Consider the following 13,063-nt stretch of genomic DNA (forward strand, 5'->3'; position numbering starts at 1 on the left):
TATCTATTGTATAAATCATTATATCTAATGTCTGTCTGTGTGTTCCTCAACAGATGGGGTTCGTATCCAATCTCTGATCTGATTTTGGCCGCGTTTAGATTTCTCGATCCTCAGCTTAAGCTCCTCCCCTTACCTGTAATCCATTCCTGTCCCCAAGATTACATCAGATCTCATTTGCTACTTTTAATGAACAGACATGGTGTGCTTGGCTTAGGTTTTCCAAAGATTATTGTGGTATTTTGAGATTTTTGAAATTTATTTTTCTGCTTGTTGGAGAATACTTTTCATAGTTTCTTGATAATCTGTCCCTTACCCATAAACTGTTTTTTGTCTTCCATTTGTCTACCGCCTTTAGCGCATTTTCACCCTTTCCTTCTTTTAGACTTGGGTTAACTGTTGTTGGGTATTACTTATTGCCCTTGTTGGTATTGTGGTATTGGTCTTACCTTTTTGGTACTGTTGTCTTGAATTTACCATTGCTGATATTTACAGTTGTTAAAAAAAAAAAAAAAAAAGCTTCTCTGTCAAATCTACCCTTTCTTTTTTTAAGTTAATTAAATAATGTCTGACATGCCATCAGAGTTCAAGAAATGTGTGATTTGAAGCCACAAACTTCAAAATTTGGACACACACCAGATGTGTTAATTGCTTGGGTGTTACCCACTTGGATGATGATTGCTCCATTTGAACCGACCACTGGGCCACTGTTTAATATAGAAACAAGCTGGTATTGAAGGATCTTCTTTCTCTGAGAGTCATCAGAATCTGTTTCTTCTCTTTCTGGAGACTGTCAGTCTGGTGAGAAATCCTCAGAGAAATCAAGATGAGAGAAGAGTGACTAGCCCAGAGACAGGGAAAGGGTAGAAAAGGAAGAGTTCCCCTAACCACTGTCCTTCAACTCAGTCATCTTCTCTGCCGGCTTCACAAAAGTCAAGATCATTAGATCCTACTCCTCCTTTGGCTCCAATACCAGTAAGATCCAGAACCCCTCCTTTACCGGAGCCAGGGTTTTCACCAGGGTCAGTATCTCCCAAACTACATTCTCCTTTTCTCCAAGATAGACCACCACAAAGATCATCAAGATCCCTGTCTACTTCATTCTCCCTAATTTTCTGTTAGATCTAATAGAAGCAGATGGGGATAGAATGATGAGGAACTTCCTCAGGACTGAAATTCAGCTGGCCATTCTCCCAGCTCCATCTCCCATCAGACCCATGAGATTTGGCCTTTTGATCCTTTCTGTGGCTACACATACCCTGATCCACCCACCGTCTTCAGAGTTTGTAAATGTACCTCAAGAGATGTCTGCATCAGATCTAAAAGTGTGATCATCTTCTACTCTAGCAGCTTCGTGATTCCACCAGTTCTGAGCTTCTCGGATGCAGAGGGATTTTGCAGCTGAAGCTTCACCACCTGCTCTAAGGGTAGGAGATCAGCTCCAAAAGTGTCAAAGCTATCCATTCTCTTCAGGGCTTCATTGTTAGTTTGGCTCTGGCGTATGTCTAGATTGGAGTCAACCTGGTTTCCTCAGCCATTCAGGTGTGGAGGTCTCTGCCCCTGCCAAGTTGGTTTTGGGGGTTTTCCTTTGGCTTCTGCTTTCAAGGTAATTGAATTAGCTCTATCCATGGTGGGAGATCAAACTTCTGTTCTACTCTCAGCTTCACCCATCTCACAGCTGAAATCCTTGAGTTCTGATCCTTTGCAGTCTATCTTATCAGGACAACCGGTTCCTATTAGCCTTGACATGTTCCACATACAGGACACCCAACAGTCTTCCGAGTCCTTTCCAGAGCATTCCATCACTGAGGGTTCTCAGAAACATTTGTTTAAGAGGAGGCATATTGACGTCTCTCGAGTCCCTCAAAGAAAAGACAGATTTTGGGTAAGGGGAGAGATCCTCCACATCACCACTTGAGGATGTCTTATTCAGGGAGATCCTGAAACTGTTGAGAGAGAAAGGAGGTTGGTTTACCAAAGCCACCTCCTAAGAGGAGTTGGTTTTACTGAGGCTTTTAGATCCAGCTGAGCTACTTCTTGGATGGTCCCTCTTTACAATGAGATGGTTGACCTTATTTCTCAGCTGCCATGGAAAGAACTGGACATGGCAGAACTTATACCCAAATAGCTTGGTAAATACCTTGTCACTGTGAAAGATGAGCAGTTTTGGAGCAAAGGCCCAACTATGGATGCCATGGTAGTGGCGGCAGCCACCAAAAAGGAGCTGACTGAGGAGAGTTATCTTTCCCTGTCCTAATAGAGAGTCTTGGGCTTTGGATACATTTTGGGAAGTGAGTCTAAACTTCAGCTATCTTTGCTTTAAGGTTGCTGAATTGTTTGGCATATGTTAGTGTTTCAGAGAGGTTTGATGAAGCAGCTCTCCAAATCTCTCTCTGGATCCATGTCTGCAGAGGACAAGAAAAGTGTGGACTTGCAGCAGGCCACCCTTCAGTCGCTATCAAATGTATCCATGCATCTGATACCCAGTGGAACTGAGGGCACTTTGAGAGTCACATGTACAGGCATTACCATAAGGAGGCATGCTTGTGATTTTGTGAAGCCCATCAAGATGTCCTTTAGTAATGCCTGTTATGATAGTTCAACTGTTTCTGGGCCCAAGGTTAAAGAGACACACTCCAGATGTCAACAGGATGGTAAAACCCTTTCTGCGTTAAGAATGCGTTCCCCCCTCAGAAGGAGCAAGAGGCTCTGGTTCAAGAAGTCTCATAGGTTTTCCCCAGGCATTGTTGGAAATAGAACCCATGGCAGAAGAGGATATTCTAGCAGTGGACATCGCCCTTCAAGAGAGGAGGACTGCAAACCAAGGCTTTAGCTTTTCAGTGCTCCTGAACAGTTGCCCAACTGCTACACACTGGAGGCAGTCAGGGATACTTATCTTTGCACCCAGAAGTCTGCACATCCATTACCAAAGATGTCTGGGTGTGGGCAGTCATAACCAGAGGCTATTCCATTTGCTTTGTCTACCCAGCCACAAAATAAAATTACCAGTGTTCTGCCCCCACAAAGAAAGGTAGCATTTATAGAAATTTATAGAAATAAAAATGTTGCTAGACAAACAAGTTATCCAGGAGGTCCCACCAAACCAGCAAGGATTTGGAACTTACTTGGATGCTTTTTAGTTCCAAAAAAGAACCGGGACCTCAGACCAATTTTGGACCTCAGCCACCTTAATCAATATGTCAGACACATGAAATTCCAGATGGTTATATTACCGTCTGTCCTTCCCCTATTGAGGTAGGGGAAGGACAGTTCAAAAGACATATGCTAGAAAACCAGATATAGTGGTCCAGGAAAAGAAGACAAAAGTAGCATTGATCATTGAAATCACCACACCCTGTGACTAAAGTGTCCTGGGTACAGAGAGACACAAAATCATAAAATATCAGTATTTGCAAGCAGAAATGAGAGCAATGTAGAAGAAAGAGACACAGATCGTTCCAATAGTATTAGGAGCAACGGATCTTATAAAAAAAGAGTCTACAATCCTATTTAAATACGCTACCAATGCATGTAACTCTGTGTGAATTGCAGAAGGAGTCATTACTGGGCACATTGCGGGTCTTGCGAAGAGCACTTTTGGCTGACATCAAAGAATGAAACAATACTAATTTCATGAACTTTAATCGTACTTTGACTTGGGAATGGGGTCCATTCCCGTCATGGTATTAGAAACCCAAACGATTTGGAGAAATTAAAAAAGAGGTAGGACTATTGGATGTGCTTGATAGACCTTCAAGATGCATACTGTCATATCAGAATGGACAGTCAGTCTGCAAGGTTCCATTTCTTCTGACTTGGGGCCAGTCACTTCCAACTCAGAGGTCTGCCTTTTGGTCTCACCTCAACACCCCCCCCCCCCCCCAGGTGTTTACCAAGTGCATGGTAGTAGTCACAGTTCATCTCAGACTGCAAGGGTTTCGTGTGTTCCCCTACTTGGACAACTGGCTCATCACTATCCCTTCCAGGCTTCTTCTCCAGACCAGGGATTATATGATGCTGCCACTGCACAGATGTCAAGACAAGACAGTGAGTAGTCTGTCCATCCTGCACAACCAGGCCCTTCAGCTTTTATACTGTAATGCCACTGGCCAGATTGGTCATTCAACTTTTGGGGTAAGTGGCAGTTTCCATTACTTTAGTTCCTTTGACAAGATATTATATGAGAGTTGTTCAGTGGACACTGGCAGTTCAATTGTCCATCAGGTATCAACCTGTGAGTTTTTGGATTCATTTGAGAAGTATTTCCCGGACTTATGTAAAGTGGTGGGTACAGTCTCCCCAGATTCTTCAGGACTTGCCCTTTGTCCCCTCCCAAGCCAAGATGAGCATGGATAATTCCGAGTTTGGGGCGGCATTACATGAGAAGGACAGTCCAAGGCACATGTTCTTCCTCCAAGGCCAAACTTCACATCAGTGTCTTACAGATGAGGACAGTCCTGAAAGCATTGTGGGCCTTTCAGGATTTCCTTCTAGGGGCAGTTTCTATCTAGAGAGCCAGCATGTCAGTAGTCTGGTACATCAACAAGCAAGGGGGAGAACACAGTCCTACCCATTGTGTTGAAAATCCATGAGAGTGATGCACTGGATGAGGTCTTCCATCTACTTTCTGATGCCAACGCACATAGCAGGGAAGTCCAACATTGGCAGATAGGTATGCAGATGATGTTATTTTATACTTGATATATCCAGAAGTGGGTATTTCAGTGTTGTAGAACATTTTAAGAGTGTGTTTTTTTCAGGATATAAAATAAAATGAAGGTAAAAGAAAGGCTATAGTGATAAACGATGTTCCCACACATGAATTGGTTCAGCAGTAGCCATGTATGTAGTCATGATAAGATGCAGTATTTAGGCATTTGAATTAAGAAGGAATATCCTGTGTAAATTCAGGTTATGTGGAAGAGACTAAACAAAATATAATACAAAAAATATGAAAAGTTGGAAGCTCTTGACTTTGGATATGGATAGAAGAGTACAAGCTGTGAAAATGAGTCTAGTCCCTTTAATATTATACACAGGTCAGGCACATTTTTATCAACTAGAGGAGAAGGTGTAGACCAGTATTAAATAAAAATGAAAAAAATTGTTTAGGAGGAAAAGAGGGCAAGAGTTGAAGGGCGAGTGTCAAAGATGCACCTTCCAGAACACTTAATTTTTTTTTTTTTTCACCAGTGCATACTTTAAGTAGTTTTCAGTGGACCTACATTACTAAATCTGCACTTTTCTCTCCCTTTTATGTGTATTTTCACTGTTTTTACTTCAGGACTGTCCCGCTCTCAGTCTGGCCAGATAATACCAGCCATTGTGTGATGTCATCATCCCCACCCCCTCCACATCGTCATATCTTTAAATATGACCCTATTTGACCTTTCCCAGGATTGTTTTCATTCCCTAGGGAAAAGTAACAATCTTGCTTTGGTTCCAGGCAGGTCTGACTCTGATAATAATTTCACTGGTGTAAGTTCAGTGCTCAAATCATAGTTAAAAAACAAAGAAATATGCATGTAATTTTGATTGCTTCATTGCTTCATACAATGGCTCCTTCATTTCTTCGGAAACAAATGACAAAGTAATAGTGTAAAGACCACAAACAAGCATCTGTTTTAGTATTACACTGCAGTGATTGAAAATGAAATCAGAAACCAGTTTTTGTAAAACAAGAAGTTTGGAAACTGTAACATATGACATCATTGACTGCTGTTCAGTGATGTATCAGGAAATCATAAATGCTGTTACAGGCAAGGTGAAGGCATGAGCCAAAATTAGAAGCATTATATCCAGTCACAGAGTAGAGAGGTATACTGCCAAAATTTCAAGTTGCCGATGTTAGAGCAGCTCCGAATTTTGGCTCATGTCTTCAACTTACTTTAACAGCTTTTATGATTTATGATTTATTGGTTGCTACTGTTTAAATGAAGAGGGGTTTTCTTTTCTTTCTTTTTTTTCCCCTTTATTTCTCCAAGTCAGGACATCATAATTGAAGTGCTTTCTTGCTCCCATCCTATATAATCTACATGCAGTAATACTATCAGTTTGAGTTAAAAATAATCCGATTCACAACCCCTAGACTTCAACAACTTTAACTCCATCCCACATGCAAAAATAGACCAAGCAACTCTGCTGGAGGAGGCTGCCATCTATTACTCAAATAGCATCGGAATAATGAATACAGATATTGCATTTGCGGTAACAGCTGAAGCGCATTAGCGCTAACGCGCCTATTGTTTTAACTGTAGTAAACTGCTTTTTACATTAATAGCAAGCAGCTTTCTGCAGTTTTACAAAAAGATTTGTGCTTATTTGTTTTATTTTTCCTTTGTTAGAGAAGATGTTTTTTTTTTTTTTTTTTGCCTGGAGGCCTAGCTACTGTAGGCAAATAAACAAAATCAGTGAGAGTTTTTAAATATTACTCTGGCAGGTTTTGCATAACCATTCATTTTGGAGACCGTGTCAGGCACTGTTTACTGAATGAATGTAATCATCACTAATTATCATAAAATTGATTTTACAATGGAGATTTTACAGTGAGGGGGGTAATAGCTTAGCAGCAATGTCCATAATGTAATGCTCTGTACCAGTCACTTCCTTCATAACTTCTTTGTTCAAGAATCAGGGACAGAATGATGGTGAAAAGACCCAAAATCTGGAAATACTTTAAATATTGCTCCAGTTCTCTTGAAAAGCAAGTAGACTAACAGGCTTTCCATTAGTGTGCATTTTCTGAAGAAATACAAACTCTATTGTATCCCATTGTTGTCTGACTAATCCTTAGTTATTTACCATCATCATTATCATCAGCCCCCCCTTTTTCCATTTTCTACATGGGGTCAGAGTATTATGTTAATTATCGCCATGTCTTTCTCTCAATTCAGTGCCACATTCCTGACTTCTGTGACACTCATGCCTGACTCTTGTAGGTTTTCTTTCACACAACCCATCCACCTCTTTGCTGGATGTCCTCGTTTTCTCTTGTCTTCTTCCTGTCCATCCAAATCTTCATCACCAGACTGTCTTCTGCTTTTCTGTACATGTGTCTGAACCACCGTAATTTGTTCTCTTTAATCTTTTCTGCAATTGGAGCTACTTTGGCTTCTGCTCTTATGTCCTCATTTCTTCTTCTATCCCACAGTGTGCATCCTAATACCCTTCTCAGGCACTTCATTTCCATCACCTCTAACTTCATCTGCTCTGTCTTTACTGGCCAGGTTTTTGTTCTATATAGTAGTACTGGTCAGACCACTGTCTTTTACACCTTACTTTTGAGTCTCTCTGGCATTATTCTGTCATAGACTATACCTAAGACTCTATGCCAGTTGGCTGCAGCCCCTCTGATTCTAGCTTTGACCTCTTCATTCAGACTTCCCATCTCCTCAACCACCCCTCTCAGATACTTGAAGCTGTTTACCTGTTCTACCGTCTTCTCTTCTTTCTCAATTCTCAGCTTCTTCTGATTTCCCCAATTGTTGTCATTACCATTGTCTTACCTGTGCATAGTTTCATCCCATGTGCCTTCAGTTTTGCATTCCATTCTCCCTATCCTTTGCTGAAGTTCTTGCTCAGTCTGGCTGTAATGCCACATCATCTGCATACAGCAACTTTGTTGATCTGTCCCCTTCAACCTGTTTGCTAGTGTAGTCTATCACCAATATGAGCAGTCGTGGGCTCAGAGCTGAACCCTGGTCTACACCCACTCCCACTGAGAATCTCTCTGTGAGGCCGACCACTCTTCATACTTGAGTCTCATTGGGTCCTTGTACATAGCTTGCACCAATTCTACCAACGTTTCTGGGACTTTGAACTACTTCAGTACTGCCCAGATCAGCTTTTTTTGGGACATTGTCATATGCTTTTTCCAACTCTAGGAATCCCCACTTGGACTCTCTCCTCATCTCTAGCCTCTTCTCAACTACCTGTCTCACTGCAAGCATCGGGTTAGTTGTGCTGCATCCTGATCTGAATCCAAACTCTGCTCATCTCCCATCTTACATTCTACTACACTGTGCATATCCATTTATTAATCACCCTCTCCAGAACTTTCATGCAATGTGGTAGGAGTTTGATGCCATTGTACTGCCCACAGTTGTGGATGATCCCTTTATTCCTGTACACTGGCATGACTATGCTTATTCTGCAGTCATCTGAGATATGCCTTTCTCTCCATGCTGCTATGAGTACCCCCAGGAAACATTTTTCCTGTGTCTCAACTAGCATCTTTATCACATTTGCTGTGACCTCATCTGAGCCTGCTGCTTTCCTTGACTTTATTTTCCTTAGTGCTATTCTTACTTCTTCTAGAGTGGCCTCCTCTTCTTCTCTCAATGTAGGCTGTTTCTGGGCACTACAGCTTCTGTGGGGGTTTCTTCATTCAGAAGCTACTGGAAATACTCCTGCCATCTGCCTTTGTCCTGTGGACTGGTGAGCAGGTTGTTGCTGGCATCCCGTATGAAGGGTGTCTGACTATCTTCTTTATCTTTCTGTCTTTGCCTTGCAACCTGATATAGTTTCTTTGAGCCACCTACTGTGTCACTTTCCAGAAGTTGGTACAGTGCCTCCGATGCCCTTTTCTTTGCTATTGCAACTCCTTTCTTGGCTTTTTTGTTAGCCAGCCAGTATTCCTTCCTAGCCTGGTCAGTCTTTTCCATCTCCCATTTTTTCCTGCACTCCTTCTTTTTTTTGATGACTTCTTGGACTTCTGCATTCCAACATCAGCTTTCCTTATGTTCCTTATTTCCATACCTGACTCAGCCATATATCTATTCTGTAGTCCTCACACATGCTGTTTTGAGGCACTGCCATTCTTCCTCACTTCCACCTATTTCTATTTCATCATCATCTTCTTCCTAGCCCCTTAGAAAATTTAGCAAGTTCTAGGAAAAATACGAGGCAAAACCAGGCACAGTTGAAATGCATTAAAAAAAATGCTAGGCAAAATCAGAGACAGCTGAGAGGTATGCTGCTTATGTTGTTTCCCCAACAATGCTGTACTTTCCTTCCACTGAATCACATGTAGCTTGATTGAACACTACCTAAAGGTAGTTATAGGTGAGCGCAAATGTACTTTTCTGTTACAAAGCTGATGCTTAGCATGGTAAGCAAAATGCTTACGTTATAGCGAGTTTTCTTTTCTTATGCTAAGTATAATTCATTTTATCATAAAGCCAGTAGTTCCCAAAGAACTACTCATTACCTTTTGTGTCTCACTTATTTGTGAAATGCTGTTGATGTCACTGTAGTTATAATGTTTTTTTTTCCCAGTATTATGTTACTATTGCTGTGTTTCTGAAGTGGGAATATTTGACTTTCTGGATAGTAGCAAGTTCTTTGATTTTTGACTGTTGTAAATGTTTTTGCCTGTAAGCATTATACTTTTTTGACAGCCCATTCCTTTACTTATTCATTTATTTAATTGGTCTAAATTTATTTTTGTTTGGTGGCAATACAAATGAATTTAAAATACATTTCATCATTGCCTTTTACCAGTGAAGCAAAATGGTTCTGTTTTGATTATTTGCATTGCTGACCAGCACTGCTTTTATTATTTATTTGTATTTCTTTACTGGGTGAGTCTGACTGAATGAAAAAAAATGTCAGTGAAGATCCAGGGAAAAAACTCCATGAAATAAAACAGCTCTATGTAAGTAAGGACGCTAATCTAAATACAAATATAATTCTATATTTGGTATTTATTTTTAGATGTCACCATTCACTTAATGTATTCTTTATTCTGAAAATGACATCACATGTTTTCATAAGATTCATAGGAATTTCAAAGCAACTGAGTCTCTTGACCATTTAGACCTTGTCAGTACCCAGCTTTAGCCTAAACCCCCATTGCATTTTATCTGATGGTTAAGATTTATGTGAAGATACAAGAAATACAGGGCAAGTGGGTCTCTTACTGCACTGAAGGCAAGGTCAGACAGGGTATGGCTGTAGGTATAGCTCTGTCCTCAAAAGGTTCTCTTTAAAAGGCTATAAAATATTGAATAAAGGAACAGTGATTCCAGTCTCTCCTGCAAACTAAAGTGCTTTAAATTTTAGATCTCTTTAGTAGAAACTTCTGGAGTCTTTCTTCATAGGTTCATAGATTAGTACAAGGCTAATTGTCCTTGTGGGTCATGTTAATCTAGCAAATTATCCCACGTGAGAATCAAACCCTGCACCTTGTGTCTGTCAGGTAAACACTTTAACCATTATGCCAACCTCCCACATATATTTCTTGTCAGGTACCTCCCAAAAGGGGAATTATACTCAATAATTGTCCTAATCAGTGCTGACTATAAGGAAACATTGACCTCTCAACATCTGGATGAATATTCCCTTGGAAATTTGCTTTGATAAGTAGAAGGATTTTCTGATTACTGTTGTCACATGATTTAAAAGAAAAGGGAATTATTAACTCATAATTGAAGGTCTCTAATAACATTATTATTTGTCTATGCTGTAGACTGGGGAAGGGGTTGCCTACAAAATGTGACAGTATTGTACTTTTTTGCATTTAATTTAAGCATACTTTTAGTACACCTGTGATTTATGTAACTTCGTGATGAATGGTTTGGGTATTACAGGGGGACTTGTCAATAACTCCCAGTTTGCAGTCATCTACAAACTTAGTAACCAGAGGTCATTGTTTCTAGTCAGAAGATCAAAAAAGTAGATGCCAAAAAGAAGGGGTCCCAACACTGAATCCTAAGGGACACCACTGGTTTTCATGCTGAGACATCTGCCACTCGCACTGTATGGGCCCTTTATCTTGCTACCTAGGGATCTTTTTTATTGTTTAAGCTTACTTAAAATGCCAACATAGGTTATGGTGTTAAATGCCTTGACCAATTAAATGTATATGCCATGTGAATAGCATAACCACTGTCAACAGCCTTTGGAACCCTCTCAAAGAAGTTAACCATATTCATTAGGCATGATTTTCCCTTGACAAAGCAATTGCTGTGGGTTGGATCACATGATATATATGGTATCAAGTTTTATGAGGTCTGCTGTAATATATTCCATAGCTTTGCAGATCAGATTGATGGGTCTATAATCCCCAAGGCTGGTTGTAGGGACTGTCTTGTGGAGTAGCATCACCACTGCTGTTTCCCAAATGTCAAGCATAAAACCCATAGCTAAACATAGATAAAATGGTTTGAGCAGTGTCTCTGCCAGGGCTTACTAAATAGTGTCTATTACACAACCATGTATATTATCAGGTAATATGAAAGAAGTACTATTGGTCTTACAAAGTACCTTCAGTACATGCTGTTCCTTTGTAATAACAGGTAGATTCAAGGATATGTGGACTTTGAAAACAAATCTATGGGATAAAATTACCACTGAATTTGTTTGCCAGTATATCGACAATGTGTATTGTATCTGAATAGATAATACCATTTTGAATAAGTTTACAGCAATGTTGGATATTATTCCTTATTATTATAGAAGAAGGATTATAATTTTCTTTAGCTGCAGAGGCTAACCTTTTGCACGGTCTGCTTTTGTAAACCTAATAGTATTTTTCAAGTTTTGTGTTATGTTTATGTAATATTCTTGATGAAAACTTTTGCATCTGCTGTATAATTTACAGATTTTTTTTTTATTGTAAAGTTTATGTTAGAGGACAACCAAAAAGGTATGTCTTGGAATTTCATATTATATTTTATTCTGGGACTGCCAACTCTAAACAGTTATATAAAAGAGTGTAAAAGCCCTTCATAAAGCTATCTGTAGTGTCACTGTCAGAGCTGATGCTGCCATAAGTGAATTTGTAAACTTTATCTTAGAAGTTGATGAGGTTAAGTCCAAAGACTGCGCCTCTGTGAATATAGGTATAGGCTGTGCACCTCCTGCAGCTATATGTCCCTAGTCTGTCAGATGTGGTAGTTCCCTAGGTGTCATTAGTCTTATAACATAAGTGTCTTTTCAAGGATTTATTATTTTGGAAGGAAAATTGAGGTGTATTTGTACACCCCTCGTTAGGTTTTCACATTAGTTATAACTTCTACGCTGATTGTACAACAAAGAATGTTGTTGATTTTTATTGCACAGAATGTTACTCTTTTTATATAGGTAAAACTAATCGTTTATTTAAGGAAAGGGTCCTAGAACACCTCAGAGATATAAGAAATTGTAAAGAGAGTAATGCCTTAGCCATGCATGTTAAAAAGGAAGGTGTCAGTCATGCGTTTAAGTTTCTAGTTTTAGAGATTGTTAAGATGAGTATGAGGGGAGGTGATGCTAGAAATAAAACTGAGAAGGCTGAGCAGAGGTGGATACTGCTGCTTAATGCTGACAGACGACCTGGTTTGAATAGCAGGATGTCACTTAAACCCACTTTCAAATCAAGGAGTTTGAAACATTGAATTTATAATATTTTAAACACAAATTTTATATTTTTTGTTATTCTTTATAAGTATAATGCATGCGCCTATTAATTTCGACTTGTAGGTTGGTCATATATGTGTGTGTATATATATTTCCTAGATATATATGTGTATATAGATATATTTTTATAAGCATTTTCACAAATGTGCACTTACCCTTTTAAAATTTTTCAATTGTTAATTAGTATCTCAGTGATTGGACAGTTTGTATTGCATCACGAATATAAAATGGGTATGTTTGATTTTATATGTAGTCTGATGAAGCAACTGTTGTTGGTTGTGAAAGTGCTTACTTCTCTGCTATCGAAGATTAAAGTTTTTATGCAGTTGTACTGCCGTGTATAACCAGCGTGTTTGTATGTTCTCATATCCTGCTTCAACGTGGTTATTTCATCTGGAGTTTGGTTCTTTGCCTTTTCAATTGTTTTTGATAAAAGTTTTTGTGCTGTAGAGTTGTTAACACAATGACTCAGGCAACAGAATGTAGAAAGGGCTGTCACCAAGCTTAGGGAGTCTATAGCAAGGAAGATAACAAGAGATCCTGGAGAATTATTAGAAGTATTTTGGAAATTCGATGAAAGTTTATATGAAGCAGAGAAATATGGAAATAAAAAAAAGGTACAAATTATTTATGGAAGAGTTAAATATTAATTAATATTATTAATAAT

General features: G+C 39.4%; 1 protein-coding gene across 1 annotated transcript in view; it reads left to right on the forward strand.

Moving 5' to 3' along the window:
* USP34 (ubiquitin specific peptidase 34) overlaps positions 1-13,063 on the forward strand; it is a gene marked incomplete in the record, with an annotated part of 5,849,982 nt that overhangs the window by 5,664,717 nt on the left and 172,202 nt on the right.

This window comes from Protopterus annectens, chromosome 1.part0, assembly GCF_019279795.1.
Source record: "Protopterus annectens isolate FY-2018-M chromosome 1.part0, PAN1.0, whole genome shotgun sequence".
Classification (NCBI taxonomy): Eukaryota; Metazoa; Chordata; order Ceratodontiformes; family Protopteridae; genus Protopterus; species Protopterus annectens.